The sequence below is a fragment of the Tympanuchus pallidicinctus genome, unplaced genomic scaffold (genome assembly GCF_026119805.1).
Source record: "Tympanuchus pallidicinctus isolate F22 unplaced genomic scaffold, pur_lepc_1.0 scaffold1, whole genome shotgun sequence".
NCBI lineage: Eukaryota > Metazoa > Chordata > Aves > Galliformes > Phasianidae > Tympanuchus > Tympanuchus pallidicinctus.
In genome coordinates this window covers 103,961,014-103,987,228 of record NW_026294618.1, presented here as the reverse complement: position 1 = coordinate 103,987,228, position 26,215 = coordinate 103,961,014, and the positions used below count along the sequence as shown (strand labels likewise).

The following is a 26,215-nucleotide window of genomic DNA, read 5'->3' as shown; positions in this document are numbered from 1 at the left end:
TCAATTGACAGTAAAAGGAATGATCAAACCAGGTCAGGAGTGTTTGGGGAGGCTGGACGTGGCATTGGTAGCTTCTCCAAATTGCTGTGCTGAAGATGTTACCCACAGCAGTATAAACGAGTGCATAGAATGGCTCCTGCAGTTACTGCATGTGCAAAGTCACGAGCTAATTAAAACCTTGGAGTGAGTTATTTGGGGTCCGTAGCCTTTCTTGAGTTTCTTGAAATAAATCTGAGTGATAAAGCTGAATAATTGTTGCTGCAGTGGTATAAAAGCCTACAATGATTCAGTCTCGGTGTGTTCTCTGAGTCAGACCAAGGAACCATCGAGTCTGCTGACTTGTGTTTGCTTCTTGACCTTTTGGCAAAGATCAAGTGGAGCATATGTTTTTATCAGTTTAATATCTGTTATGTCCTCAACTTGAGGATTTTATATTAAATGAGTTTGGGGACTGGGAAATGTACTAGGAGGTTACACCATCCTCTCCTTGCGTGAAGCTGGCTATTGCTGTGTTTCTAGAACGCTGTGAAAAAAAAAAGAAAAAAATTAACAAGTCCCCAAATGACCATAAATGAGTGTGAAGGGAAGAGCAGGAACAGAGCAAGCAGAGATTACGCTGCTCTAAAGTTTTCTCTTAATCTCTGCTTATTTTCAGCTCAGGGGTTTCCCTTAACCTCAGTACATTTTCTGTTAAAACACAAACAAACAAAAAGCCACTTCTGGCTGCGTTTCAGCTTTGTTTTCACAGTCTTCTCAGTCCATATTAATAACTATTTTGTGGTGTCCAACCCTGGAACATCAGATTATATCTTCCAGACTGGGCATGCCTTTGTACTGAGAGGATGCAGTGAGCCTACTCAGTCTCATCCCAGCTGAGGCGCGAGTTACTGCATCAGCATTGCTGTTGGTCTTCACTGACCACTCTTACAGGTGCTGTTTTTTCTGAGGAAAAAATAAAAGCAAAAAGAACAATTGGTAATAGCTCCAAAATTCCAAAGAAGCATCCTGCATCATCATGCAATATGGGGTTACGTTATAGGCCATGGGGAAGGAGTAGACATGATGGATACCTTTGAGGAAACAGTGCTGCCACAAGTGTTTAAAACTTACTCTGAAAAGTGTGGAAAGCAATGCAGAGTTGGTGTTAACTGAAACGTTTCTGATTGATTAAGTACCAGCTCATGCCATTTTATGCCCTGTTATAAACTGCAGGTCCAGAACTGTTCCTGAATGTAGGAGTCAGTGGGTGGCTAACACGAGCTGTTTCTGTTTGGCCTGTGACATAGTTACTGCTGAGGTCTATGTAATGCAGCAGGTGATGACAAGCAGGCTTTATAACATCTTTTGAAACAGAATCAAACCACTAAATGACAAGTGAAAGTGACAGGGTGAAAATTGGAAGTTGTATTAGAAGTAAAATGAGGGCAGCTCAGATGGGGAGTGATGGCGATCCTTTCTGAGTGACATAAGAATTTGACCCTCTGTGGATTTTTTACTGCATATGTGAGGTAACCCGGAGAGGAGGTACCCGTGTCACTGTAAATCAGCTCCCCCACTTATGTCTCATTACCTGGCCACCTTTCACTTTTAAATTATTTGACCTGCCATGGTTAATGAATAGACCATACAGTGATGTTGGTTTGGTGTGACATTTTTGGTGGTGGGTTGGATATTGAATTAATTGCAGTGAAGGAAAATAAAAACAATTATTTCCATAAAATCCCCACATTTTCTATCCCTTGTATCTTGAGTTGATTGGTGATACCCTTGTCAATATTTATGACCTCCGTATTTAAGTTAGGAAATATTAGGTAAAGCTGATGATTTGGGAGAAAAAATCACAATGCAAATTAATTGTGACTTCTTAATGTTGCTGTCTGAGGAAAGACACAACATTTTGTTTTTACAAAATTCTACCTAGAATGAAAAAATAACATCTGCACGATAGAAACCCAGTGCAGCATAATGCCACCTTATTACTAGGTGTGCTACTCTGCTTACAGGTTATTGTCAATATATGGCGTCTACTGGCATGGAAGGTTTTGTTTGTCACGGGAACAAACAAAATGATTGCTCCTCTTTTTTCCTGATTGCTGAGTTCTTTTAGCTAAAAGCATTTTTATCCTGGAGTAGTGATTCTCTCTTTTCTCTCTCTGAGAACACTAATATTGTGAGAGTTACATTCACCCAGGTGAGGGAAGGGCAGCTCAAGGCCCAACAAACTACTTAAAGCCATGACAGTGTCCAGCATACAAGAAGTGTCTTCATTGCTTTGGGGGGGGGAAAGCAGGGAGGTTAGCAATAGGGAATCATTTCTTTGTAAACAGGCTGAAAATGTGGAGGTGAGAACGCAAAGGTTGAGCTAATGCATGGGAATACGTCTGTGGAATATGCATTGGTGCCTTCAGCTGCTGGGGGATTGCTCATCGCTGGGGGGAGGATGTTCCTGATAGAAAGAGCAAGCAAGAGCCATGGGAAGGCATGGGCTGATTATTGATAGAACCGCACGCTGCCTCTTCCTCTGCAGCTTTCTTAAAATGCTGTTGTAGGAAATGACTGCTGCTTTGCAGATGACTACCTGTGCTGCCGCTTTCCTCGTGGTTGCTATCAGTCTGCATCCATGTGTGCCCCTATGAGATCAAGTGTGTCTGACTGTGTGACTGTAGAAATTGTATCTTGCAAGTTTTGCTCCCCTAAGTCCGGAATTAACTGTCATTACTCAATTAACAATTGGAACACATAGGTAAGATTCCAAGATTCTCTTCAAAGACTGATACATAAAGTGACTTCCTTCTCCTGCTATAAAAAACAACAATTAGCATTCTAATAAATTAGTTTGGTGGAATTTGTTGCAACACGATAGGCTTTGATATTTGTAAAGTCAGCATCAGCTTCTGATACGCTGAATCACTGAATGTTATTGTGAAATCCTTTTTTGGATGTTTGCATGGACTCTTGTCTTTGTATTACAGCATTGGCCACTGCCTTAATAAAAAGTTGTTGAAGCAATGAAGGCAAATGATAAGGATCGTCCATCTCCAGCAGAATGTTAATTGTCTGTCTCCAGCATGATGCTATCACACTTTTGTTCCGGAGTCAGTGCTATTGAATTTGGATTAAATTTTCATTTAATATGATATTTTTTTAAATTTTTGAATGTATTTTTTTTTAACACAATTGAAAAACAAAAAAAAATTCCCACACTTCTGTGTCTCAGACAAATCATAATGCTGCCACTGACTTTATGAGAATGGCATTCTTTGAGAAGGTTTTAAGCTGAAATGGGGCTTTCAGATGGTTTGCATTAGTTATCCTCAAGGGAATGCATTTCCTAAGGGGGAAACTACAGTTAAACTGATGTTTTGTGAGATTTTGTACTGATGTCAAACTTCGTTCTGCTGCATGAAGTAACAGAATTAAAACACCAAAATAGCAGAACAGAAGCAGCGGAATTTTGTTGAACTTGTAGATGTTTCCACATAGGTGATTAAAATTTGATAGGAGTGCTTGAGGCATGTCCATGTGAGATGTGAGAAAAACAAGCCTTAAGCAAGTTAGCAATTTCCCTCCAAAAGGTTTTATCCAGAGAAAAGAAGGCAGTATTTATGTGCAATAGCAGCTGGGTGTTTTTAGAATGACTTTTTGTACAGTAAGACCCTGCACCATTAGAGAACAGATATGAATCAGATAAGGTAAAGGTTTGTCCCATGTGTGTGAAGCTGCCTCCCAGGATAAAATTACAATTTCTTTCCTTCTAAACGTGGTACTCGTTTGGGAGTAAATTAATTAAGACTCGTTCTGCAGCCGTAACGTGGTGAGGCACTCGGGGTCTCCATGTAAAACTTGTTGGTACATCAGAAAAATAAAACCTTTTTTTTTTTTTTTTCTAGTGGTTCTGGAGCTGTTACACGATATTTAAATAAATGACTTAATTCCATGTTCAAAATACCCAAAGGTATAATATCGTGTTATTGTTGTTAACTCAGGTGGCAGCAGTTCACAAGCTCTTTCCTCGTCTGAGAGCCTTTTCTCATGAGACAGGAGGATGGTCTGTGTGCTGTGCCCTACCTAGTTTACTGTTTTATCCTTATTTGTGACTCGAACAAATAAAGATGAACACAACCCATTAAGTCAAACAGACACAAATGCCTCACTTGGCGTTCCTCGCTTGGCATTCCTCCAGCGATCTTTACTGATAGACAGGATGGATGGGGGGTTTTTCTCAGTGGGAACATGATACGGATTGCTTACTTATTCTGTACATGCTGGAAAACTGGGTGGTTTCCCTGTTCCTCTTTGAGTGGAGATCAAAAATTCATGCAGCAGAAAGGTTAAGACTGCCAGTAATTGAAACACTCAGTTTCGACAGCAGAATTGCATGTGAGCTTTCCAGTGAATTGTAGACGATCCATGACTTGATGTCTGCATCTGTTTAAGCACAATTACTTTCTATGCTTATTTGAGTTATCCTGTCATTTTCTGTTGAAGTGTTTTTCTGCTCTAAAATGAGCCTAATTGCAAAACCATTTCATGCAACAATATTGAATGTAAAGGTATGTGTTTCTGCATAGCTGTTCCTGTGTGTGAATTCCTCGCGATGTTGTCTCATTGGGGTGGAAGGAAAATGAAGAGCTGAATCTTTTAAAAATGCAAGTGAATGCTTTTCTCAAGAAGTGATTATGAGGAATGAATATAGCTGGAGCTTAATCATAAACTTTTCCCTTTCCTGACAGTACTGACATTTACTTGTTTCTGCACAAATAGATGAATCATAGCTAATGATTTATTTTGATCGTTTATAGTGTTAATGCAAACCTAAGTCTCATGTATTTTGACCTCCAGATTAGCTGAACTGAAAGCCTAAAAGCTGCTGCTTTGCAGAACTGTGGCATTGCTCTACAAGCTGCCTCATTCAGCAGGATTCAGCCTGGGGTAACATGTCACTGGTGCACCCTGGGTGACTGCGTGCAAAAGGAGTGTACAGGACAATCCATCATCCAGGGGACATTTGCTAGCACATAGTGCTGGAAGCTGAGTATTTAGTAACACTTCTCTTTCGTGTGAAGGTTTATCTGAGGCTCCTGTTACGAGTGAAATTCAGTAGGAGCCTGTGATCCCAGTGCATCTGATTCACATCCAGCATCTTAGTGGACCTAGTGGGCACCTGTACTCTTGGCTGCTCTCTGTCCCAAATATCCTCCATTTGAGCAAGAAGAGGAATGTGAAAGTGGGAAGGACTTGAACAACTTTACACGGAGGATGGAGAGTGGTGGTACTGCTCAGGATAATAACTTCAACTCTGATTTTCTTCCTCCCATTGCAACAAGGCATCTGTATTCTCTGCAGGGTGCTGCCGGCCTGCGGAAAGCTTTTGTTCCTGGAAACCACGAGGAAGTCAACAGATCATTTGGGAAATTGAAAAGGCAGCAGGGCTGGACTTGTGAGAACCTGTTTTCAAAGAAAAAAGAGTGTGGAAGGATGGGGAAGGGGAATGGTGGGAAGAACGTGAGGACGAACTTAGGCGTACTTCCATCTGCAGTATGGTAAAGGTAATACTGCTGTGGTATCAGGTGCCACAAGCTGCCAGCCAGCAGTAACATCATATCTTTGCATCCATTTCATGTACAAAAGTCAGTTTGCAGATGGCTGGCACTTCAGGGGGGTCACTGGCAGTAGTGAAGAAGTAAGACTGAAGGTTTCTGGGCCGAGATTAGCTGTAGTCTTCTCTTATCATGCCCTAGCTTATTACACGATAGTATTGATGCAAATGTGTGTAGTCTAACAGTATGTCAATTATTTTGTCTAGCAATCAGACTCTACATTTTATGCTGCAGAAACAAATGCCTTTTTCAATTACTTTAATATGCTACATTCTTTAAATTAGATGGTCTATAGGCAGTATATAAACAGCACTCTCCAATATTATTTCAGAAAATGAATAGCATGTGTGTTCCCTCTGCTAATCTTCAAGAGAAACTGCCGAGTGACATAGGTTCTTGTTATTTGCTTCCATATGAACAGCTCAGAGCAAGTGTCCCTAAGAAATGCACACTGACTGCATTCTGGCTGGTGGAAGGCCGTGTGTCTATTTGACATGTTCTCAGTGGAGAATTGCTTATCCATGCCCGATCCTGACTGGTTTCACCTTCCAAAAGAAACTAGCATAGGTCAAATGTTGGCAAGATGGATTGAAAAGTGTTTCCAGCTGATGGAAATGCTTTTGGTAACAAAGTGGAGGAATTTGAAATCTAATCTATTCTCAGTGGAAAAACAGCAAATAGTCCATGTTTCAACACTTACAAGCTATTCTAGTATCTGAAGTGCTGACACACGTGAGTTTTGCAAATGACTGATGCCAGGAATCAACTAATTTTGCTTGAATGGTACAAGTACAAAATATCTTCTGTAATAGACTGCGATGTGCCAAAAGAGCTTTCTTATTTACTAGTTCACTGCAGTGCTAATAGCCATGCTTGTACATGAATGTCTCCAGAATCTTCCTTCTCCAGTTCTTGTGTTCATTGTCTTTGGCATCCTAATTTCTCATATCTTTCCCTTCCTGAACTCTTACTTTCCTTAGCATAGTTGAACTTTTCCATCCTTTATTTCAGTGTTGATTATTTCTGGCATTCATTTTTATCCCCTCTAAAAGTATATTCACTCTTGCCTGTGTTGCTGCTTCTTCTGGCTTTCTTCATAAGCAGTTCCTGTGGTGTCCAGAATTTCCTCTGCATGTGAGCCGAGGAGAAGGATGCTCCTGACTGGGCAAAGTCTATGTTATTCTTCCTTAATTTTGGTAGCTGTTTTTCTTTGTCTTCTATTCTCTCCATTTGTCTCTGACTGTAAGTGCAGTGTAAGTCAGAGTTAGGGCCAAGTGTGTGCTAGGTTTCCTGTTGAAATTCAGAATAATGATGGAGATGTGAGTCACGGACTGAGTAACGCTTGGCACAACAGCAAAGAGAGAGTGTATCTCTATTGTAATTTTCCTTTTACTTCTTCCAGTGCTTGTCCTTTTTCTCATCTTCTTTGTACCTCTCCTAACTCATATGTACAATTAACTGACACACATATTGTAGGCGGTCTTTAATTCAGCATAGCTGCTTTTTCATCTGCCTGAAACAGGACTCTTGTTAGGAATGTGAATTGTGCCCTTATCCACACCAAATACTTCTCTTAAGTGTAGCTGGAAGCTGCTTTGTGGATTTGAAGGTGCCACTCAACGTCCAGCACAAAAAGAAACTGGAAAAAAACAGAGGGCCTGACCTGAGTAGGAGTGCAGAGCTGCCTTTCAGGGCTTAGCAGGGCTAATGAACCTCTTGTTCCCTCCCACCACCCTTCGCACATCACAGGTTTCTGAGTGCAATGGGCCTGTGTAAATTTCTAGCATAAATTCAGTACTAGATGAGCAAGGAGTCTTTACAGCTGTTTTGTTGAAATCTTTTCAAATTTCATTTCCCCTGACCAGGGCAGTCAGCAGAGACAGATTTCCGTAATAAGGGAACAATCGTGTTTGACTGTCTGAGCAAATTCTTCCACTACCGATTGACTACTGAGATGAAGTGGAATTTCTAACAAATCCTGTTACAGTGGGTCAAGCACCACGTCTGTGGTTGTGCTTATTTTTTGGAAGCCTTGGTAGGGATTTATTTTAGCACAATCATTTTATAATGCTTGGAATATGTTCATACTTTGGATTGCTGCTGCTATGGATAATGGATGATTACTTAGTTAATGTTTGACGGCGGTTACAATGCACATCTCCCAAAGTTAAGTGTCCTTATGTCTTTATATGAGAACTGACCTTCAGGGACAGTAAACATATTGTTTGGCAACAAGTTAATTACAGACTTTATCTTCCAAAAACATTCATGTCACGGGTGGGATAATTAAGATGTCCTTGCAAGGGAAAAAAAAGTTCTTGAGTTATAGTAGCATTCCAAAGTAGGTGTTAGAAACCGAGGTCACACCAGTATTGCAGGGGCTGTGTGCTCACGTTGTTTTGTCTACATAATTCTCTTCAGGCTATAAAAATGAAAGATGGGCTTAACTGATGTGTATGGCAATATATTCTGTAAGTCTGTGAAAAAACAAAAGGATCTGGGTCTTGTAGGAGTATGATGGGCAGGCAGAACTGATTGTGTTTGGTTTACTGTGGGATTGATTGCTAGGGTTTATTTTGTTTTTCTCCCCTTTCCTCCTTCCAAGTCCCGAATCTTTTGTTAAATGGCTTAGGATCGTGTTGGCCCTTTCTGATTTTGTAATGTGAACTTCATGGTGATAAATAGCTAATTATTTGCAATTGAATTAGGCCATGAATTTAAATATGACAGAAACAGATGTACCGGTGATTACCTTCAATGCATTGCTCGGGGGATCCACGTTTGACACAGTATAAATACATTCCTGAAATGTTATTTCTGAAATGGAATAGTACGGCTATTGAAGAATCTCACTGAGTGATTAGTGAATATCCTCCAGACCACTGCATCTCAGATATGGAGTGTGTTTTGTGTTCTGTTTTTCTCTGAAAATATTCAGGGAGAGAGGAGCATTCACTGCTGGGAACTGAAGTTCTTGTTCAGGAGCATTGCATCTCGAAGCTGCAGGCGCGTGGTTTCAGTCCAATTTTGATGTATTTTTTCATACTGTACATTCACAAGGGGGACACCAAGTGCTTTCCAAGGATTAAGTCCCCAGAGGGGCACAGTGTGGTGGGATAAAATTGTTGACAGCAAAATTCCCACTGTATGCAATGCAATTTTGTAGATGGTACTTAAATGAGAGACTTTGTCAGCTGGCTGAATGACATACAGTGTGATGAAGCAGGTTAACTATCCCAACATGGCTTTGTGTTAAACGTGGAACTGATAATGACTACACACTAATGTAATTTTGAGATTTGATTTGCAGTATCTTAAAACAACAACAAGAACAAGGAACAAATGAAAAAGAAAATCTCTCCATGTTCTTTTTCTCAAAATGTGATTCAGGAGATTGATAGGTCTGATAATCAGATAATCCTGAGCTACTGTTTTCAGTTTGTTTTTTCTCTTTGGAAACCCGCAGCAGAAGCAAGCCATTCCATTTTTAATAGACAGTACAATTTTGGACAATCAAATACCTGCAGAATTTTTTTTCTGCAGTGGAAGAAAAGGCTTACAACATTAACAAAGCATTCCCCAATTATAGCCAAGATACATGGCTGCTGGTGAGTCATACCTTGAAAAACAGCAGTGAGGTTATGAATGATTGAAACGTTCTCTCTGAGACCTATTTCCATGAATACATTTGTGGTTTGAATGATAATATTTAAGTAGCCCAACACTAAAAAACAATAGAAAAATGGAATCTAAGCATAAAGACTTTGATTGGTGGAGCTGTGCCAATCATGTGTGATGTGGCACTGTTAAAATACCCGGATCTAATTGATACATTAATACTGAGTGTGTCCTGGATGGGTTAATGCAAAGTGCAAGGCAACGGAGTAACACTTTGAAAATGGTTAATGCTGTGCCTGCCCCATGGACTGTCTTGAAAGCTGAACGTTTTTATCTTTGATGTAGGCAAAGATTGTCTATAAATGGTTGGGCGTGATGCGCTGTTGCAAGATTCCTCCATTAGAGAATGGCACTGCGGTGTGATCTTACTGTGCAAATGAGATCAGAGGTCCAGAGTTTCAGAAATTCAGCTCCAGATAGCATTGAAGTTATCAATGTTAATGACCATGCTAGACAGTTTTCTTCTGAGCAAACTGTTGGGTTTTTCATGGTTTTACTTTTTAAATCTATTTGCTTTTGCAGGGTTTGGTGGGGTTTGCACATGTGAATGATATTCTCCTTTTAACAGGAAAATGCACAGTGGACTTCACAGGAATTTCTTGGTCTCGTAGCCCCTAGTGCTTCCTAACATTGTTAGAGCTCCCAGCACTTGACTTGGAGCTGAACAGGCCTCAGCTTTGTTGCATAGAAATTACATGCCTGCTGGTAGAACTGTATAGACTATTCCACTTCACGTGCGTTCGGGCAGAAGGGACAGAAATTAATTTATGCAGGACTACAGTTATTTCTAATGTGATATTTACCCCAGAGCCAGGTTGAGATGTTAGCACTGGGGAAAAAAATATATATATATATATGTTTTGTTAATGCTACTCTGTACTCAGTGCCTCACTGGTACTTGTTGCAGATGTTTCAGATTACTGGCAAAACTTCATTATCAGTGCTAATGTACAAATGCAGTAAGTTGACATATGGGTTGACCAAGCAACTACTGCAATATGTAATTAGGCTGGTGCTATGTGATACGTTGCCACTGATCCTACACAGCCTTTACATGAAATTTTCCTGAGACTGAACTTATTTGCTGCGTTGTTCCCATTCCCAGAGTGGTTGCTGCCATTTTTGCAGTGGGGTGATGTGAATGCTTTAAGGGAGCTCCACGTTGTACAGCAGAAATACGTTTTCTTCCAGTTTTCCATGCAATATTCATGTTACTGGAAATAATAATCCCATTATAGAATTAGCGGTACATATATCTCTGTCTAATAAATCACATCCAAGTATATGGTGTTTATATTATAAATAATACATATCCTTCTATTACTGACTTTTACTACTGTTAAGCCATTTGAGAGCTCTGACATTGCCCAATTCCTAGCCTTGGTAAACAAAGATATTGTTTACAAAGATGTCGGCCTGCAAAGTAAGAAACTGGAATTTTAATGGATTCCTTCCAATAGCTGTCAGTTTCTTCCTCCAAGTTTGATAATTGAAAGGTTTGGTTGTTTTTTTTTTTTTAAAAAAAAAAAAAAAGGAAGATGGTTTCAATTACCCAAAGCTAGCGGAATGTTTAACTACCCTTCTGCTATCAGTGGACTTGTTTACATTGGGATTTTGACTAAATTGAGATTGCACATATCCAGATGTTATCTGCCCGGGTGACTTTTTCATTTGCTTTGGCAAAGAATTTGATGGTATATTGCTACCATCTCTTTGTCAGTTTTCACTTTATGTATTGCGGGCTACACTCAGACTTTTCTTTTTTAAACATTTTCCACAGAATCATTAACTCCTAAGCTTCTGCTGCTCTTTTAGAACCCCCACTTTATGGTAGGCTCATCTGAGTCATGATTATACACAGGGAAAGTTCTCAGTTGTCCCTTACGTGTGACTGTACAGGCAACAGAGCAAATGCTGGGTTTATTTTTTAGATTTTGTAGCCTATGTATTTCAGTCTCCTGCACTTTGAGGATGTGATGGCCTTGCTCTAAGGCTAGATTGCAGCCACTTGCCCCATGTGTGAAACATACCATTCTTAGGTTGCCCAGGGGCAGCAGGGGAACCAGACTGGAGCTGAGAGATGCAAACTTGATCCCGACTGCAGCTTTTCTTTTTGGTTAACATGAAAAAAGCCGAAGTCCCAGACAAGCAAACCTCAAATCGAAAAGATTTCTTTCTCTGGTTGTTGTTCTTCGTCTCTGCTTTGCTGTGCTCAGGGTCAGTGGTGTGCCTGAAATACATCTACTCTGTTGCGCCCTTGTGTGAGATGGGAAAGGAAAAGCTCTGCACCGGAACCGCTCTCTCTTGCCAGCTCACACTGACCTGTTGTACCAGCATCTTCTGCACAGGAGCAAAGGCTCCTTTTTAAAGTAGCCCACAGCACAGTAATACTCCATGTAATATCAATGGGGAGTTAGAGGAAACATTGGCCAGGGCTACTTGGAAGAAGAACTGTAGTTGTGAGAAAAAGGAATGACTGAACGAGAGGATCATTTAATTCATTATCGTAATGTCATTTTCTAGCATTGGTGGTGGTAGGGAGAGAAATGACCTGGGCTGGAAACCTGCTACACAGAATGTGCTTGGCTGAGAAGCAGATTGAATAGAGAATTACATTTTTTATGTCTTTAGAATGCTGAAGTGGGCAAATGCTCAAGCTCAGCAGTGATCAGGAGGAGTTGCAGCCAACAGAAACAGAGGCTTGAAAGTGTCAGATCCCAAACTCTATCCTAGAGAAGCTGTCTAATGACTTATTTTTTTATATTTGGCCCCCAGACCTCTGTGTTGCAAATTAAAGAGTTCACGTTTGCACTCACATGACTTCAGATGCATCTGTCTTAAGCTGGATCTGAATGGAGGTCCACTTATTAATGTTTATCCAGACATGGGTGGAGGAAATCCTCTTTACAGGCCTTTAAAACATGAGCTTTTTATTGTAAGGCTGGTTTATTTTAACTCCAGTATTTAGCCTCAGAAATCTGTTTGTGTGGGTTGTTGGGTTTTTTTTTTTTTTCTTTTTTTTCCCCCCTCTTGATTGCATTTTTAAAAATATGAGGTTTTAAGTCAATAAAAGCAATGAAAATGTGTACGCTCTTTTGAACATATGCTCCAAACAAATCCATGTATAACCATACACACTGGGATTGGAACCAAGCTGTTTTTAATTGTTGTTGATACTGTTGACTTTGGTAATGCCTGAAGACCAGCTTTGCTTGGTCAAGTAGAAACACGGAGATGCTTTTATAATCTAAGCAGGCAAGAGTAAGTGATTGCAGTAGAAGTTTGTGGTAAAATCCACGAATGGTTGATGTCAGAATGTGTCAGATCAGTTCCAGTTTGTTTGTTGGAAGGAGATGAGAAAAGGAGCAGAGGAATTGTTTATAAAGCTAAGAGATAACTGAAAGTAAACCTGATACTGACTGGGGAGAGTGTAACTGAGTGTAGAGTCGGGTCAGGGAGGGAATGTAAATGCCATACACAAAGTATGTATCAGCAGAGTATCAAGGAGAAGATATAAAAGAATTGATTCCACTTTGTTCTACTGGGCCTCTTTGAAGCCACGTTGGTCCTGCATATGATTTTATTTATTTATTTGTTTGTTTCTTTATTTCGAGAATGGAATTTTGTTTTCATTGTGTGATTTTTAAAAAAAGAGAGCAGGGCACGTGAACATGGGGAAAAGCATAGAAACTCGTGCCTTCCCTCCATCTTTGTGATGGCAGTGATCTGCTGCTTAATGTTTACTCGCATTGCTACCTTGGCAGCTGTGGCCTGGGTACAAAGAAAGGACATATGCGGGGGGAAATTGACTTTTCAGGTCAGCAAAGCTTCCTTCAGGAGCTCTCGCTATATCATTCTCCTGCTCCTCCATTGCTCCTTGCCATGTATATCATTAATTCAGGCTCAGTGACTGCTTTTTAGCTGAGCTCAGTGTTCGCTGCTGATTCAGAGAGCGGGGCTGAGCTGCTGACTGCCGCTCTGTTTACTGTTATCAGATGTCTTCTCAGTGACTGATAATAGTTTAATTTAAGAAAACATGGGCTCTGCTGAAAACCCGAGATTCTCCTGTTTGGGAAGTCTTGAGAAGAAGTGGGGTTTAGACAAAAGCAAAGAAACCAGGGCAAGCTGTGGAGTCAAGTAGTTCTGAAGTTCGTGGAGGGAGCTGGCTGAGGAAGGGGACAGCGGTACGTAGAAAGACATTGCAGGGGGTTCTGCTGAGTTCCAATGGACCTCAGAGAGGAAAGTCATCCTATGGGATGGAAGGATTTTATTTTTGTCCATCTAAGATAGAGATTGCTAGAACCTCTTTTCACAGCTGTATGTTACATGTGGCATCCCACTCAGGTACCTAAAAGGAGAGGGACTGAACCCAGTGTGCCCGGTAGGAGAGAGCTGTGAGAAAAGATAGGATTAAACATCAGCTTGTTAATTTCGTAGGAGAGGTCTTGTGAAGGACTGGGGAGGCTGGGGGTTATCTCTGTCTGCAACTCTTGCCAGGAGAGACCGGGTTGATACTTAGACCAAAGGAAACCTGAGAGCATGTGGGTGCAAAGCATGTCTAGTTATAACATAAGAGCTGCAGCTGACACTGTTTCCCAGAAAACTTGACAGGTTGAAATAACAGTGGGAGACTTATGAAAGGAGTGGAAAGCAATCTTGTACAAAGAACTGCATGGCTGATTGCATCAGTGCCTTGATGTCAGTAAGTCTTCACCATGAGATATGCATGAAGGCTATGGAGCATGTATACACATATGGTGGCATATTTATGTCTTGTGAGGCATCGTTAACAAGAACAACGGGTTTTTTAAATAAAGATTCTAGGAGATATATTTCAATATAATGATCAGTATCAATCTGTACCTGAGCACACTTGATTTTCAAAATCTAATATTCACCTCTCTGTTTCATTTCACATTTCATTCCCTTTAGCAGGCAAATGGAATTAGACGGATGAAGAAAGCACAAGCTGAGGAAAGAAGGTAAATTATACAGTATGAAATGAGCAAAATTCCAAGAGGCTTCAAGCCTTAGAATCTCAATTATTAATTACTTTGCCTCCTGAGTCTCTGAGCTATTACAGACAAAGCAAAATGAAAAGAAGTGCAGAGGTCAGGAGAGTGCCAGAAAACAGCGCCCTGCAGCCTGTTGTGGATTGGGGAAGACCACAGGTTACAGGGGTAGTTCAGTAAGCGTGCTCCACTGCCCGGAGCACTTCCAGTGCCTTTACACAGAGTGGCCTGGGCTCAGGTGGGCCTCACTGCTGTTTCCCTGGGTGGTCTGGGAAAGCCTTTGCCTGGAGGTGCAAGGAAGGACTCCGTTCCAGGCTGGCTTCCTAGTGCCCCCGCTCTTTCCTTTCTCACAGTCTTTTGTTTGGGGCTTTTTATGAAAATGCTGTTAAACCACCTTCTCTAGTCTAGATTCCATGTTTGTTCCAGCGTTTTATAATTGCACTCACCTATACCTAACACTGTCTCCCAAAGTAAAATGGGAATCTGAGCGGTGTAATACAAACGCAGTGAGGACAAAATAACCTCAGTTCACTGAATGACATTTGCTCTTACATCTAAGGCAAGAGCTTAATTTCTTTACCCGTTCATATTTCTCACTTTAAGTTCAGTACGTAAACTTTTTGCTGTAGTGGAAAGTGACAAAATCAGCACATACGTTCTAAATACTTAAGAACCAGGAAGCGTTGATATTTTTCTGTTGAGTTCAGATCCTTTTTCACCTTTTCCTAAAAATGTTTCCGCAGTTAGAATTTGCTATGCTTGTCTCCAGCATGTGAATGTTGCCTTGGATCATTTGCAATGAACAGCTGCAAGGAGATCTCAGAAAGAGAGAATATGCTAAGTAAATTAGTAGTTTAACTGCACAGCAGTCAGCAGTCTTTCATCTGCGATATTGTGTGCTTGTCTCTGAATTCGGGGTAAGTTTCCATAGCTCCAGAAAGCTCCCAGTTTTGATGTGCGGAATTCCAATGAGCAGGAACTTCTGACAGAAGCTTTTCCCAATATTTAACCTTCACAATGTCTCTAAAGGCAAGCTTAGATTCCTCTCCTCCACCCCATCAGCCTTTAAATTATTTTCTTCTGTTAACAGCCACTGTTTAGCAAATCAGCCATCTGAAGGCAGGGATTAGGATGTATTGACAAACTATGCTCATCTGGAACACCTTAATGTGGAAGTAACATCCCTTGGATGTATCCTCTTTACATGCAGAGGATACGTTCTACAGAAACCATGTATTACCCTTACACCAGTTGTCTTGGTTTTCACTTGCTTCAACACCACTCTGATGTTGGAGAATTTCAGGGTAAAGTAACAGCCACATACTTGAATATGGGTAATTCCTGAAATGTAGCCACCACATGTTCTTAAGTAGATATTCTATATGTCAGCCTGTTATTTGCTGCTGCAATTGCAGGACATTATGGGGGTGGGGGTATTTTTTGGTTTGATTTGGTGTTTGTTTCTCTGAGACTTTGTGTCTGTTTTCTTTAAGTTGGAAGATATTTAATGCACTATAGTATATACTGTGAATTCATAATTCATGACAAGTAGTAGAAAATGTTTGTTCCTAACAACTTCCCCCTTGTAAGGTAGCATGAACTACTAGGATAGCTATGTGAAACTGATGGGGAGCAGAAAAATGCTGTCAAAAACTGTGTCTAAAATGCGTATGGAAAGCACAGCCTCTTTTGAGATTGTCCTATACAGAATTTCATTGCTCTTTCTTAAAATATGTAGAGCAGAGAAGCCCTGAATTCAATTCGCAGATGATGACAATAGTCTGAACTGAGCAAAGCTCGTCCCGCTACCTATCTTGCATATTGGTTGTATGAATAGAGCAGAATTAGTCCATTGTGAACAAAATGCTAGTAATAAAGATCAGAGAATAGATATTAACTTGTTCTAGCTTTCAGAAACTTCTGAAAAAGCAGAAATTTTCAGAATACTGAGTAGTTTCCTAGCCACCCTATGCAATACCACTGTTCTGCTGCAAAATATATTTTGCCAATCTTCTAATTTTCTTGTTTAGGTACATGCTGAGCTATAATTTATCATACTGATTCCGAGGTTTATCTATTGCCTAACATAGGAAAAGCAGCATGCTTTCATCAGTAGCTCATCCGTGACTATCAGTAAACTAGGTGATTGTCAAAGGGAATGTTTTTGTTGTGTTGATAACCAAGGGGTACAGTGTTTTCAATAGTTATGCCACAGCCTACGCTGTTACAAACATGTCTATATCATATCTAGCATACGTATATCGTTACTCAGAAATTTTGGCTTTAATAGAAAGGTGACTTTGGTGATCTTCTTCTATCAGGGCAGTGGATTGGGTGGTTCTACATTAGCACTTGTGGGAATTTGTGGTATATTTTGCACTACAGCTGTTAAAATGACTCACACAAGCATCTGCATCTGTGGAAGAATTATCCTACAGCAGTATTAGTTCTGAAATCTGTCATTTTCCTGCTAGAAACTGGTATTTGAATGCAGCATTCCAACTGCTAATGAATATTCAGGGCCCTTCCGGAGAGAGTCTTGATTAGTAGATGACAGGCTAACAGGAGAGCTGTGTTTTATGGTTAAGGGAGTTAAACCAAGCTCCCGCTGCCTTTTGGATGGGGGCAGGCAGGATCACTCAGAGCCTTCACAGGAAGTAGCTGGAGAGGAATGGCACAGTGACTGATGAAGGTGGCCCACGATCAAACACTTTGTGCAAACTTTCTTCTAAGCAAATCACATGGCTTATACAGTGTGCAAGTGGAGAATTAATGGTGATGGGTTTTTTTTGCTGGAAATATGTCAAACAGCGTTCAAAACAAAATTTAAGAAGGAAAATTGCATGATGTACTTAAACTGATCGATGTCGATTTTCCCTTTGAGTGTATCTGCATTTATTGCTTGGTAAATAACATTTTGCTGGAAATCAACTACTTATTTCAAGGTCTTTGAGATTTGCATCTCCATGCACATAAAAAAGAGCCACGTCGGTTACAGGCTTTTTCTCTAAAGCAAATCTGTGTATAAGTTAGTTATTTTAATCTGACTTTTCTTTTTCTTTCATTTTCTTTTCACACTTTCCTTTAGCATTTGAGGGGTTGTCTGTCCCCTGTGTAAGGAAATCCAAGACTGGGCGACAGTAATTTTTTGTTCTTTCAGATAGGAAAGATGTGAAGGCGTTCGGACTCACAGAGTTCATTTCACAAATTCTTCCAAGCAAGAACAGCACAAGCAGCCATCCCAGGCTTTACAGATTGCACAATCCCAGGGAGTGCTGGCATGCAAAAAAGCATATATTATCCCTGATTGATGTAGCTGGGACTTGATCTATTGAATGGCTCTGTACATCAAGTTCAAGGTTTTCAACACTAACAGATGTGGGCTGGAATCTGCTAGGACCTTACAATAATATCCACGAGGAGCTGTGAAGCAAATGAATCCCTTCTAGTTACAGAAATGCTATTAAATGTTTCTGAGCAGGCGCATTTTGCACAAGCTTGAACTTCCACATTGCTTCTAGGTATAGATGTACCTTGTAAGCATGTGGCAGGGGGAATCAATATAGTGACTGTCTGAATCAGTGCTGAGGGAACACTATTTGTGAATAAAGGATCAAGTTTTAAGCCATGTGCATGCTGGACAATGGCTTTCTGTAGGTAATTATTTTGGCTAATCATCTTTTTTAAATTATGAATAAAGCATGATTCTAAGCTTCCCATCATGCTGAAAACTAAGGTGGGGAAGCTGTAAAGGGAAGATGGAGAGATGCTAGCCGAAATGGGAAGACATTCCTTCCTCAGGAAGTCCTCTATAGAGATATTCACGGGCTCATTCAGGTTTATTTTCTGCCAGGTGTTCTTTTGTGCAGGAAACTGATACTCCCAGCAGTCCTGAATAATCAAGATTTACACTTCTTCTTTTAGACTATGGAATCACTTGTAATCTGTGAGACAAAAGGGAGATCAGGCTGAGCTCCTTTTATCTGACACGGTGTTTCTGTGACCTACATGTCTTGTGGCAGATACCTCGAATATCCCAATGTGTTGGCCTCCATATCTATAAACTGAAGTGTACAGTACACCAAGCTGTGCTAAGTGTTGGTTACCTGGGTGAGGTGTGTAAGGATCCCAAGTAGGCCAGAATTCAGAGGGTAAAGTGCACCATTGCTGCCTTAAGGTAAGCTAGATGAAAAGGGCTGAAAATGTTGCCACTATTCAGATAGCATTCAGCAGCTCTCTCTGTGGCTCCGTACAGGAGTTCTCTGTATGGCTTCCTGAGTCACATAACATCTGCAATACAATTTGAAGTGTTGTAAAGGTCCTGTAGAAATCTTTTTAATAAAAATGAACAAAATGAAAGAATCTAAAGTTCAAAGACCTCGGAGGCTAATACAGAAATTTTCCTTGCAAATATAAGTACTTGAAGATAATCCCTGAAAAGATCAGAGTTGTTTGTCACGAAATCTAGTAGCTAAAGGCTTACATATATCTCATGTTTCCTTGCAAGAGAGGCTGAATGGCTGTGGGGAGGTAGGCTGTTGTTTCAGTGTCAGTAGAAGGTACTTGTTTTTGGATTACCTCCCTAAAAATAAGCATTTCACATTCTGCTCTGTTTTTTGGTGTGTGTTTGTAACCTCCATCAGATGCAAAGTTTCATGGAGGGAACTTTTCCCCTCTTATGCGTTGTTTAGTCTGGAGAATTCCAAATTTCTATATTACCCAAACTTAGGTTAAAGGTAACCCTGTGTTTGTATCCCCAAGAAGTTCTTTCATTAATATCCTCCCTTCTTTCACTACTTTGCCATATGACAGCATGTCACTTGGGGCAGTTCTCCTCACCTCTTAGCATTCTTGCACACTCCATTTCTTTTTTAGCTCAGCACTTTCTGAGGTTTATTTGGTCAGCCTTCAGGTGATAATTTACCCTGTTTTTTTTCCCTGCATTGTGTTTAGGCTCCCTGCATCCATTGTGCCTTTGAAAATTGCTCTAGAAGCAGTGTACCCAGAGTAGCATGTAAATACTGCTGTGGGCAGCACCGTGCCCATGCTCAGCACTGTGCTGAATGTCATTGTTGCAGGTGGGCAGCACGGCTGGTGGTCAGCTCTGGCAAGCAGGCAGGAGAACCTGGAGAGCAGGGACAACAGCCACAGAGCTGCTCTGGTTGGGGATGGAAAGCCTTTTCTAAAAGCAAAGTGACAACAGGTGGTTTTCGAGAGATTGACGTGGGCTGGCACAACAAAAGCCTTTCATGCTGTTCGTGTGTATATATTTAAGGCTGTTTTAAAACTTTAAGTGAGAGCTGGGACGATCTGCAACAGATGTCCCCAAACCAACATACATTTTATCAGCCAAGGGGCTCTCCTGTCCTTGCCTGCTCTCTAGGAATCCCTGGAAGGTTGTCTGGTTTTAGTTTTGGTTTCAAGATGTGCGTTCCAGCCACGTGTTGCACGTGCAAGGCCTTGGAGCACTTCAGGGTCACTCTATGTGGACTGAGGATGAGGAAGGAGGGAGTGTGAAGTACCCTTTGCTCAGCACAGGCTGTTCCAACAGAACTGGGGGTGATAAATGAACTCAAGAGGAGCTTTTGAAGAGTGCTGCATTACTGGGTGGTGGCCAAATCCTCTTTGTTGTGCTTGACTCTGTTTGATTTCTAACGTTTATTGAGGCTTTTACATTTGTAAGCAACTTTGTCTTTTAACTTTTCATACTTTCTCCCAACTATGATAGCCAGGCCTTGGACTTCAGTATCTTCTGGCAGTCTCTGCCACTTAAATGTCTTACGAGGTAACTCTCCTGTTTGAACCTTCACAAAGGATTTTGATAGGGGGAAATAAAGTTTTGGAACTTCTCTTTTTTTGTTAGTTCTGTTTAATCTGACCTCTCCTTAGAGCTGTCTTTAATTTCAGGAGGCACGTGGCAGAAATACCGTGTGTCTGTTGCCTGATACAGTGGGATATCCCATCAGAGAAGTTTGTCTCTCCTTTCAAAATGCAAGATAGCAGTACAACAAGGAGGAACCAGCAGTTACAGCGCCGTTTTGTATCAGTGTAGTTAGTTACTGCAGATCCCACCATTAATCCTGCCATTAAGACTGCAAAATTACCAGGTAACACAGAATGTGGGCCTGGTATCTGTGTCTGTGCAATGAGAACAGAAGGTTTTCTACAAATAAATGTTCAGAGAAAATACGCATTCAATTTACAGCCTACAAAATCTGCAAAATTACCCAGCTTCTTCCTTTTTGCTGACAGTACTTTATGCCCATAGCCAAACCTCTTCAACCAGCAACACTTTATCCTGCGTCCATATTCCCACCCAATGTCCCTTTCCTACCTCACTCAGTGATGCTGTCTTCTACTTCCCATTGCTTCTTTGCAATTCTCATAATTTCTGCTTAACTGAAAACAAACAAGCAAAAAAAATCCAGCACCTGTGCATGGGATCATAAACAGATTTTCTACAGTACTTTCCTTATCCTGCTTCTGATAGGAAGACTTCCAATTTAAATAATCTCTAGTTACAAAATTCATTTTCTGCTAGATTAGATTCAAATTGTGTTCTTCATCCTTCTAACTCTCCATGTATAAAAGATCGTGACTTAATTTCTTTTGCACCCATTCTGATGTATTACCAAGGAGCTTTCACAAATGGTGATAACAAAAGGCCTTGCATAGAGAACGTTGTCTGAAATAGAAATACAGATTTTGACTAGTTATTCCTATTAGCAGTAATGTAATGCTTCTAAAGCCAGGTGTTGTCAGTTTAGCTTGATTGCGGGACCATTACGTGCACCTGAAGAAGACCCAAACCTTAGTGCTTCAAATGGCCACCTGGCATTAGTGCACATTGAATGTGCTGTTTGGTCTATGGCAACATCCAAAAATAAAATCCTAGCTAGATGACAGCTTTGTGAATGACAGAAGATGATCTTGGTGTTCAAACAAAGCGTCATCATCCTGGCTTGTGATTTAAATTTTATGTTCATAAATGCAAAAAATTGCAAAGATTTTGCAAACCACTGCCTATTTAAATTTATTTATGTGACATTTTTGTTTCCTCTTTCTTGACAGCTAGCCCTTCACATTTGCTCACAAATAACTTAAAAAATCAGATCCATATGACTTCTTTCAGACAACCTCTTTAGAATCTACTTAATGATAAACAGAAGGGAGGTTCAGATGGTTTGAATATCAGTTCACTTCTGAATAATCATGTATTTAATTGCACTGCTAAATTGAGCAATGGCTTTCAGTCAGCAATCGCATGTAAGCGTCTCTGCTTGACTTCACATTTGGGTGAGTTTTTGTTGGGCATGAGGGACTGATCCAACAGAAGGAAGCTTTGGAAGGCATGCTGGGAGCACCACGACACACAAAAGGCAAGTTAAATATGGGGAGAGTCACCAGAGCCTATTACAGGCCGCAGAAGGAAGGAGAGAAAAAGGGGAGAAATGGGTCTTGTGTGGAACAGAGGAACACTCAAAGCTTTGCCACTTGCGGGCGGGGCTGCTGGCAGCGGGGAAGGGCCCAAGTGTTGGAGCTGCACAGGTGATGGTTGAGTAGAGGGCGGTGATGCACAGCTGATTGGGTGCAGCTGTGCAAGAGGGATACATATAGGCTGCAGTGCTTCAGGGAACAGGCAGCAAGCGTTGGAGAAGGTGACTGCCTGATCTGTGGGGTAGGAGTTGGATTCTCTGCTTCTGAAGAAGGGTTTCTTTGGAACAGGTTAGGAGCTGGTGGAGGAGAGGGTTGTTTTTTGGGATGAGCAAGAGTTCTGTGTTAGTGTGGGAGGGAGGTAGGGGAGGAATGTGCTGATGCCAGGAGGAGCTGGTCCTGTCCACCTCAACCTGGAAAGAGCTCAGAATGTCTGATCCTTGAGCTTACTGGAGAGGGAGGAAAGTGGGAGCTTGAAAGCCGTATGAAAGGGTTTCTGCGGTCCTGGCCTGGAGCAGCAAGTAGGAAAGGCCCCTCTTCACTGTGCTCCCACATGCTAACTGCATGCTAGCATGGGCTGCTGCTGCCAGTTAACATCTTGTTAAGGGAGAGCAATTTATCAAGGAAGTCACATGAGAAACCTGTGTCAAATGGTAAGTGTGAATTTGTTCTTCAGGTTTTTCTTTCCTGCTGCTGTTTTACTGGAGAAGTTTGACCTTGACTTGGTTTGGATACTCTGGTAAATGGGTTGAGCTTAGCAGGCGAGAGACAAGGAGGAGTATGTACTGAAAATAATGACTGGGGATATGGTTATTTTTGGTCAGTGCTGTTTACTTCATTCTTCTCTGATATTGTGGGGAGAGTGAATTGTACCTAATTTAGTTCAGTGCAGTTATGCGAGTTCATCTAGTTTTTGATATGGTATTTAGAGTCCTCAACAAGTTATGGAATATAGCAAGTATTCTTTTCTTTTTTTAAAGAAGCACTCCAGGCAAGCGTGTTGTTATGCCCTTAATTTTGTCTTTTTCTTTCTGTGTGCAATCACTTCTATTATTTTGCTGTCACTATGTGGCGTAATGGAAGTAAGCTGAAACACTCAAAGCACAGAATTGTGCTCATAGAGAGATTTTTTAGAAGGAAATGAATTGTGGTGGATTATTATCCAAAGCACACCAGCATACACAGAGTATCTTCCCTGTTAAGTGGTACAACAAATGTATTCATAATTAAATGTATGATGAATTGAGTAATTCTCAGGGGAACCATTTCATATCATTAATTTCTAATAACTGAATTATTCTATAATACTGTATCACAAAGAAGACAAGTACTTTGAATGGTAGTGGCTAGTTCCTCAGCTCTGTATCGAGAGCACGTCCATACAGTGATGGCATCTTGTTGCAGATGAAATGTTGCATCCTATTTGAACCAGCAGCGCACAGTTTCTTCCTGCTGGTCTCTATCAGGAGTGCCAAAGAATGCGTGATTCAGGTCAAGTTATGCTTTTATTTATGTTTTTGCACCTTCTATGGTCTGAGTAACAAAAGAATTTGGCTTCTTATTATTTTCGGCTCTCTCTGAAATCACAGTACATGAGAATTCTTTGAAGCAAGTCTTCAGCAAGCTGCTGGATGTGACACTTTTTCATTAAAACATAAGTCTTCTGGCTTACGGTATATTCAAGTTCCTTGTACGCTCTGTAATAGCTAATAGGAGGCCTGATTAAAAATGCAGAGTGCTTGTCAGAGTGCAAGAGGAGATTTACACAGCTTTTGGGCAGCTTTCTACATAGAAAATGGAGGCTTTCTTTTCATGGTGTTATTTTAATTCTTCCATTTCTCCCCACCCACTTTTCCATTATCACGTATGGTGCTCGTAATAACAGTGGATATATGGGAATGTCAGTTAAAAGCCAAGTCTCTGTCTATTATAACTAATGAAAATATATTGAATTTAATATAGCTGGTTGGAGATGTTAGTTTCTGACAGTAAATGATGGCTTATAATAATTATGGTCATTATCATGCAAGTTGAGTGTGTTCTTCAAGCTCAAGGTACTACTGGTATTTGAGACTTGAGAAAAACACCCCAAACCTTAAGTTTTTGGTTTGGGCGTGGGTTTTTTTTTGTTTGTTTGTTTGTTTTTAAGAGAAAGCTAAGCTTTTTTGAAATGCTGTTACTTGGGCCACCTCTGTGTGAAAACAGAGGCTGTTGCAGCTCAGTAAGCTGGCAAGGAGGCTCCTGTGCATTCAGGGTTACTTGGCTTTTGTGGTGAGCTGGAGTAATTATGGCATGTTGACTTGGTTTGTTGTTTTTTTTTTGTTTTTTTTTTTTTTGGTTCTTCCACATCTTTTTAATCTTAATTTTTTTCCTCCATTTTTTTATGTGTTTGGAGGGTAAGCATGGGTGGTTCAGGATTTGAGGCCACAAAGGCCCTCACTGGGTGTGTGAGAAGAGATGAAGGACAGAGAGCAGATAGAGCTTTCATGAGTTGTTGGGATATAAGTCAAAATACTTCAGCTTTTCTGTTCCTGAAATTAAGTAGAGAGAGGAGCTGTCATGGGGGGAAAAAAAAAAAGCTTTTTTTTATTGCGATAAATGAAAGAAGCGAGGCTAGCCAGAATTTCTTAAAGTAAAGGAAAAGGCTCTTTCCTACAGCGGGGGAAACAAAACAACCAAGCAAACTAAAAGCTTATTTGTTTTAAATCCAGGAGTGCGGGGAGGAAAACTTATATATTTATAGTGGGGGAGAACCCAGGCTGCTCCTCTCTCCTCCCAGGCAGCTGGCAGAGGCTGTTCCATCTTGAATTATTCGCAGTGACTTTATGCAGGGATGTGGCCCGGTTCTGTTACGCTGCTCGTTTCTTTCGGAGGAGTTTGCACGTAACGTTTAACGTCGTTTTTACTCTGTGGATGTGCTAACAGCTTAGGAGTGCATTTTCAATGTTTATCCAAGGGAAAATTGTATAGAAATGTAAACTCCTCAAGTGCCCTTTCCAAAATAGGTATTTTTAGAACTCCAGAAGTATGGCTCATAGGATGTTACTTCTGTATCATGTTCTATCTCTTCCAGTAAGTTAAATAACTGGAGCTATTTAAAATATGGAGTGGGAATCCCCAGGAGTCTTATGGAAAATATTATCCTGAAGCTGAATGTAAGCTAGTTATAGTTTTTTTGTTTTATTTTTTTAATAAATCAAGTTGCTTTTTAAACAAAAAGGGGAAAAAAAAAATAGGGGGTGTTGGACAAAATGCTTTGCCTTGTGAGACTGAGTGAGATTTTTGCATCTTCTGGCCAATTCCAAACAGAATTACTGACTTTAAAAGCAATATTGGCTCAAAATACAGCTTAAGTGTTTTATCTATAAGTTTAGGGAGAGCCAGGTGATGTTTCATTTTATAAATGCACAGCTGTATATGTTTGCTGGCTTGTTTAGTGGTGATCAATGTAAGTCAACAAATGAGAAGTGTGTTGAGAGGTGTTATGCTACAAAATGAGAGCTGAACTCTCCCCAAGAGCACATTTGACCTGAAAGTGGGGTGGGTGATTTCATGGGTGTTTGATTGCTGTTATTTGGGGCAAGTAAAAGAGGAAAGAAGGTTTAAAAACAGGAGGAGGAAAGCTGAAGGAATTCACATGGAGTGGCAGAGTAACATCAAGATGAAGCACTGGAAAGAAGGTAGGAGACAGCTCAGAGCAGGGACTTCTTTTTGAGCCAAAGCAATCGTTCCCCACCCCCATGAACTACTCTGCAGTTTCTGCTAGGTTTGCTCTGCCAGCTATCATCTCCATCTGTTTCTTTTCCAAGGAGTTTGTGCATCTCCTGTGACGATACGTTAAGGTTTCAGCTTCTTGTTTGGTTATTTTAAAAATGCCCAAGTGTAACAACTAAAAACCCTTTAGAGCTTAGGAACTTGTTATCTTAAAATGACAAAATGGAGCAATTTCTCTGTAGTGAAATTGAGCTGTCCTGTACGAAGCACAGGAGAGGAAGAGCACGAGACCATAGCTGTAGTTTCGTGTGGTTTTTCACTGTTGCACTTCCCTGAACTCAACAGGAGAAATGCTTTGAGGTGCTGTCGCCTGTAACTTCTGTCTTACAGAGGAAGAATTTCTGGGATCCTATCATAAGAAAACCTTGGGGTGTATTGGTTATCAAGACCAGTGGTCCAAGTGCAAGGGAATCTCTTAACAGCTGCTGAAGGCTAATACCTGAATACTGATGTCTTTCTGAAATGGGACTTTGGGCCACTATTCCTTTTTCTGGTTTTCATTCTTTTTTTTAAACTGTCCATGATAGCAGTAATTCAGATACAGTAACGTGCAACTCCAACTGTCAAGCTAATTACATTCTACATTCCTCTAAAGATGAAAAGGATGGCAATATTTAACAGGCAGGTACAATATTTCCAAGAAGCTATCGTGCTTTTTGTCAAAGCTCCCTGATTTCACAAAATGTTTGTGTGAATAATGGACCAGACTGCTTTGAG

At 40.7% G+C, this 26,215-nt stretch overlaps 1 protein-coding gene and 1 non-coding gene across 5 annotated transcripts in view; both read left to right on the top strand.

The window, feature by feature from the left end:
- Nucleotides 1-26,215, top strand: part of MACROD2 (mono-ADP ribosylhydrolase 2) — an 835,077-nt gene that overhangs the window by 373,991 nt on the left and 434,871 nt on the right. The window lies entirely within an intron of this gene.
- On the top strand, nucleotides 345-536 carry LOC128090187 (U2 spliceosomal RNA). Its single transcript, XR_008210829.1, has one exon. It is a non-coding gene; the product is annotated as a U2 spliceosomal RNA (small nuclear RNA).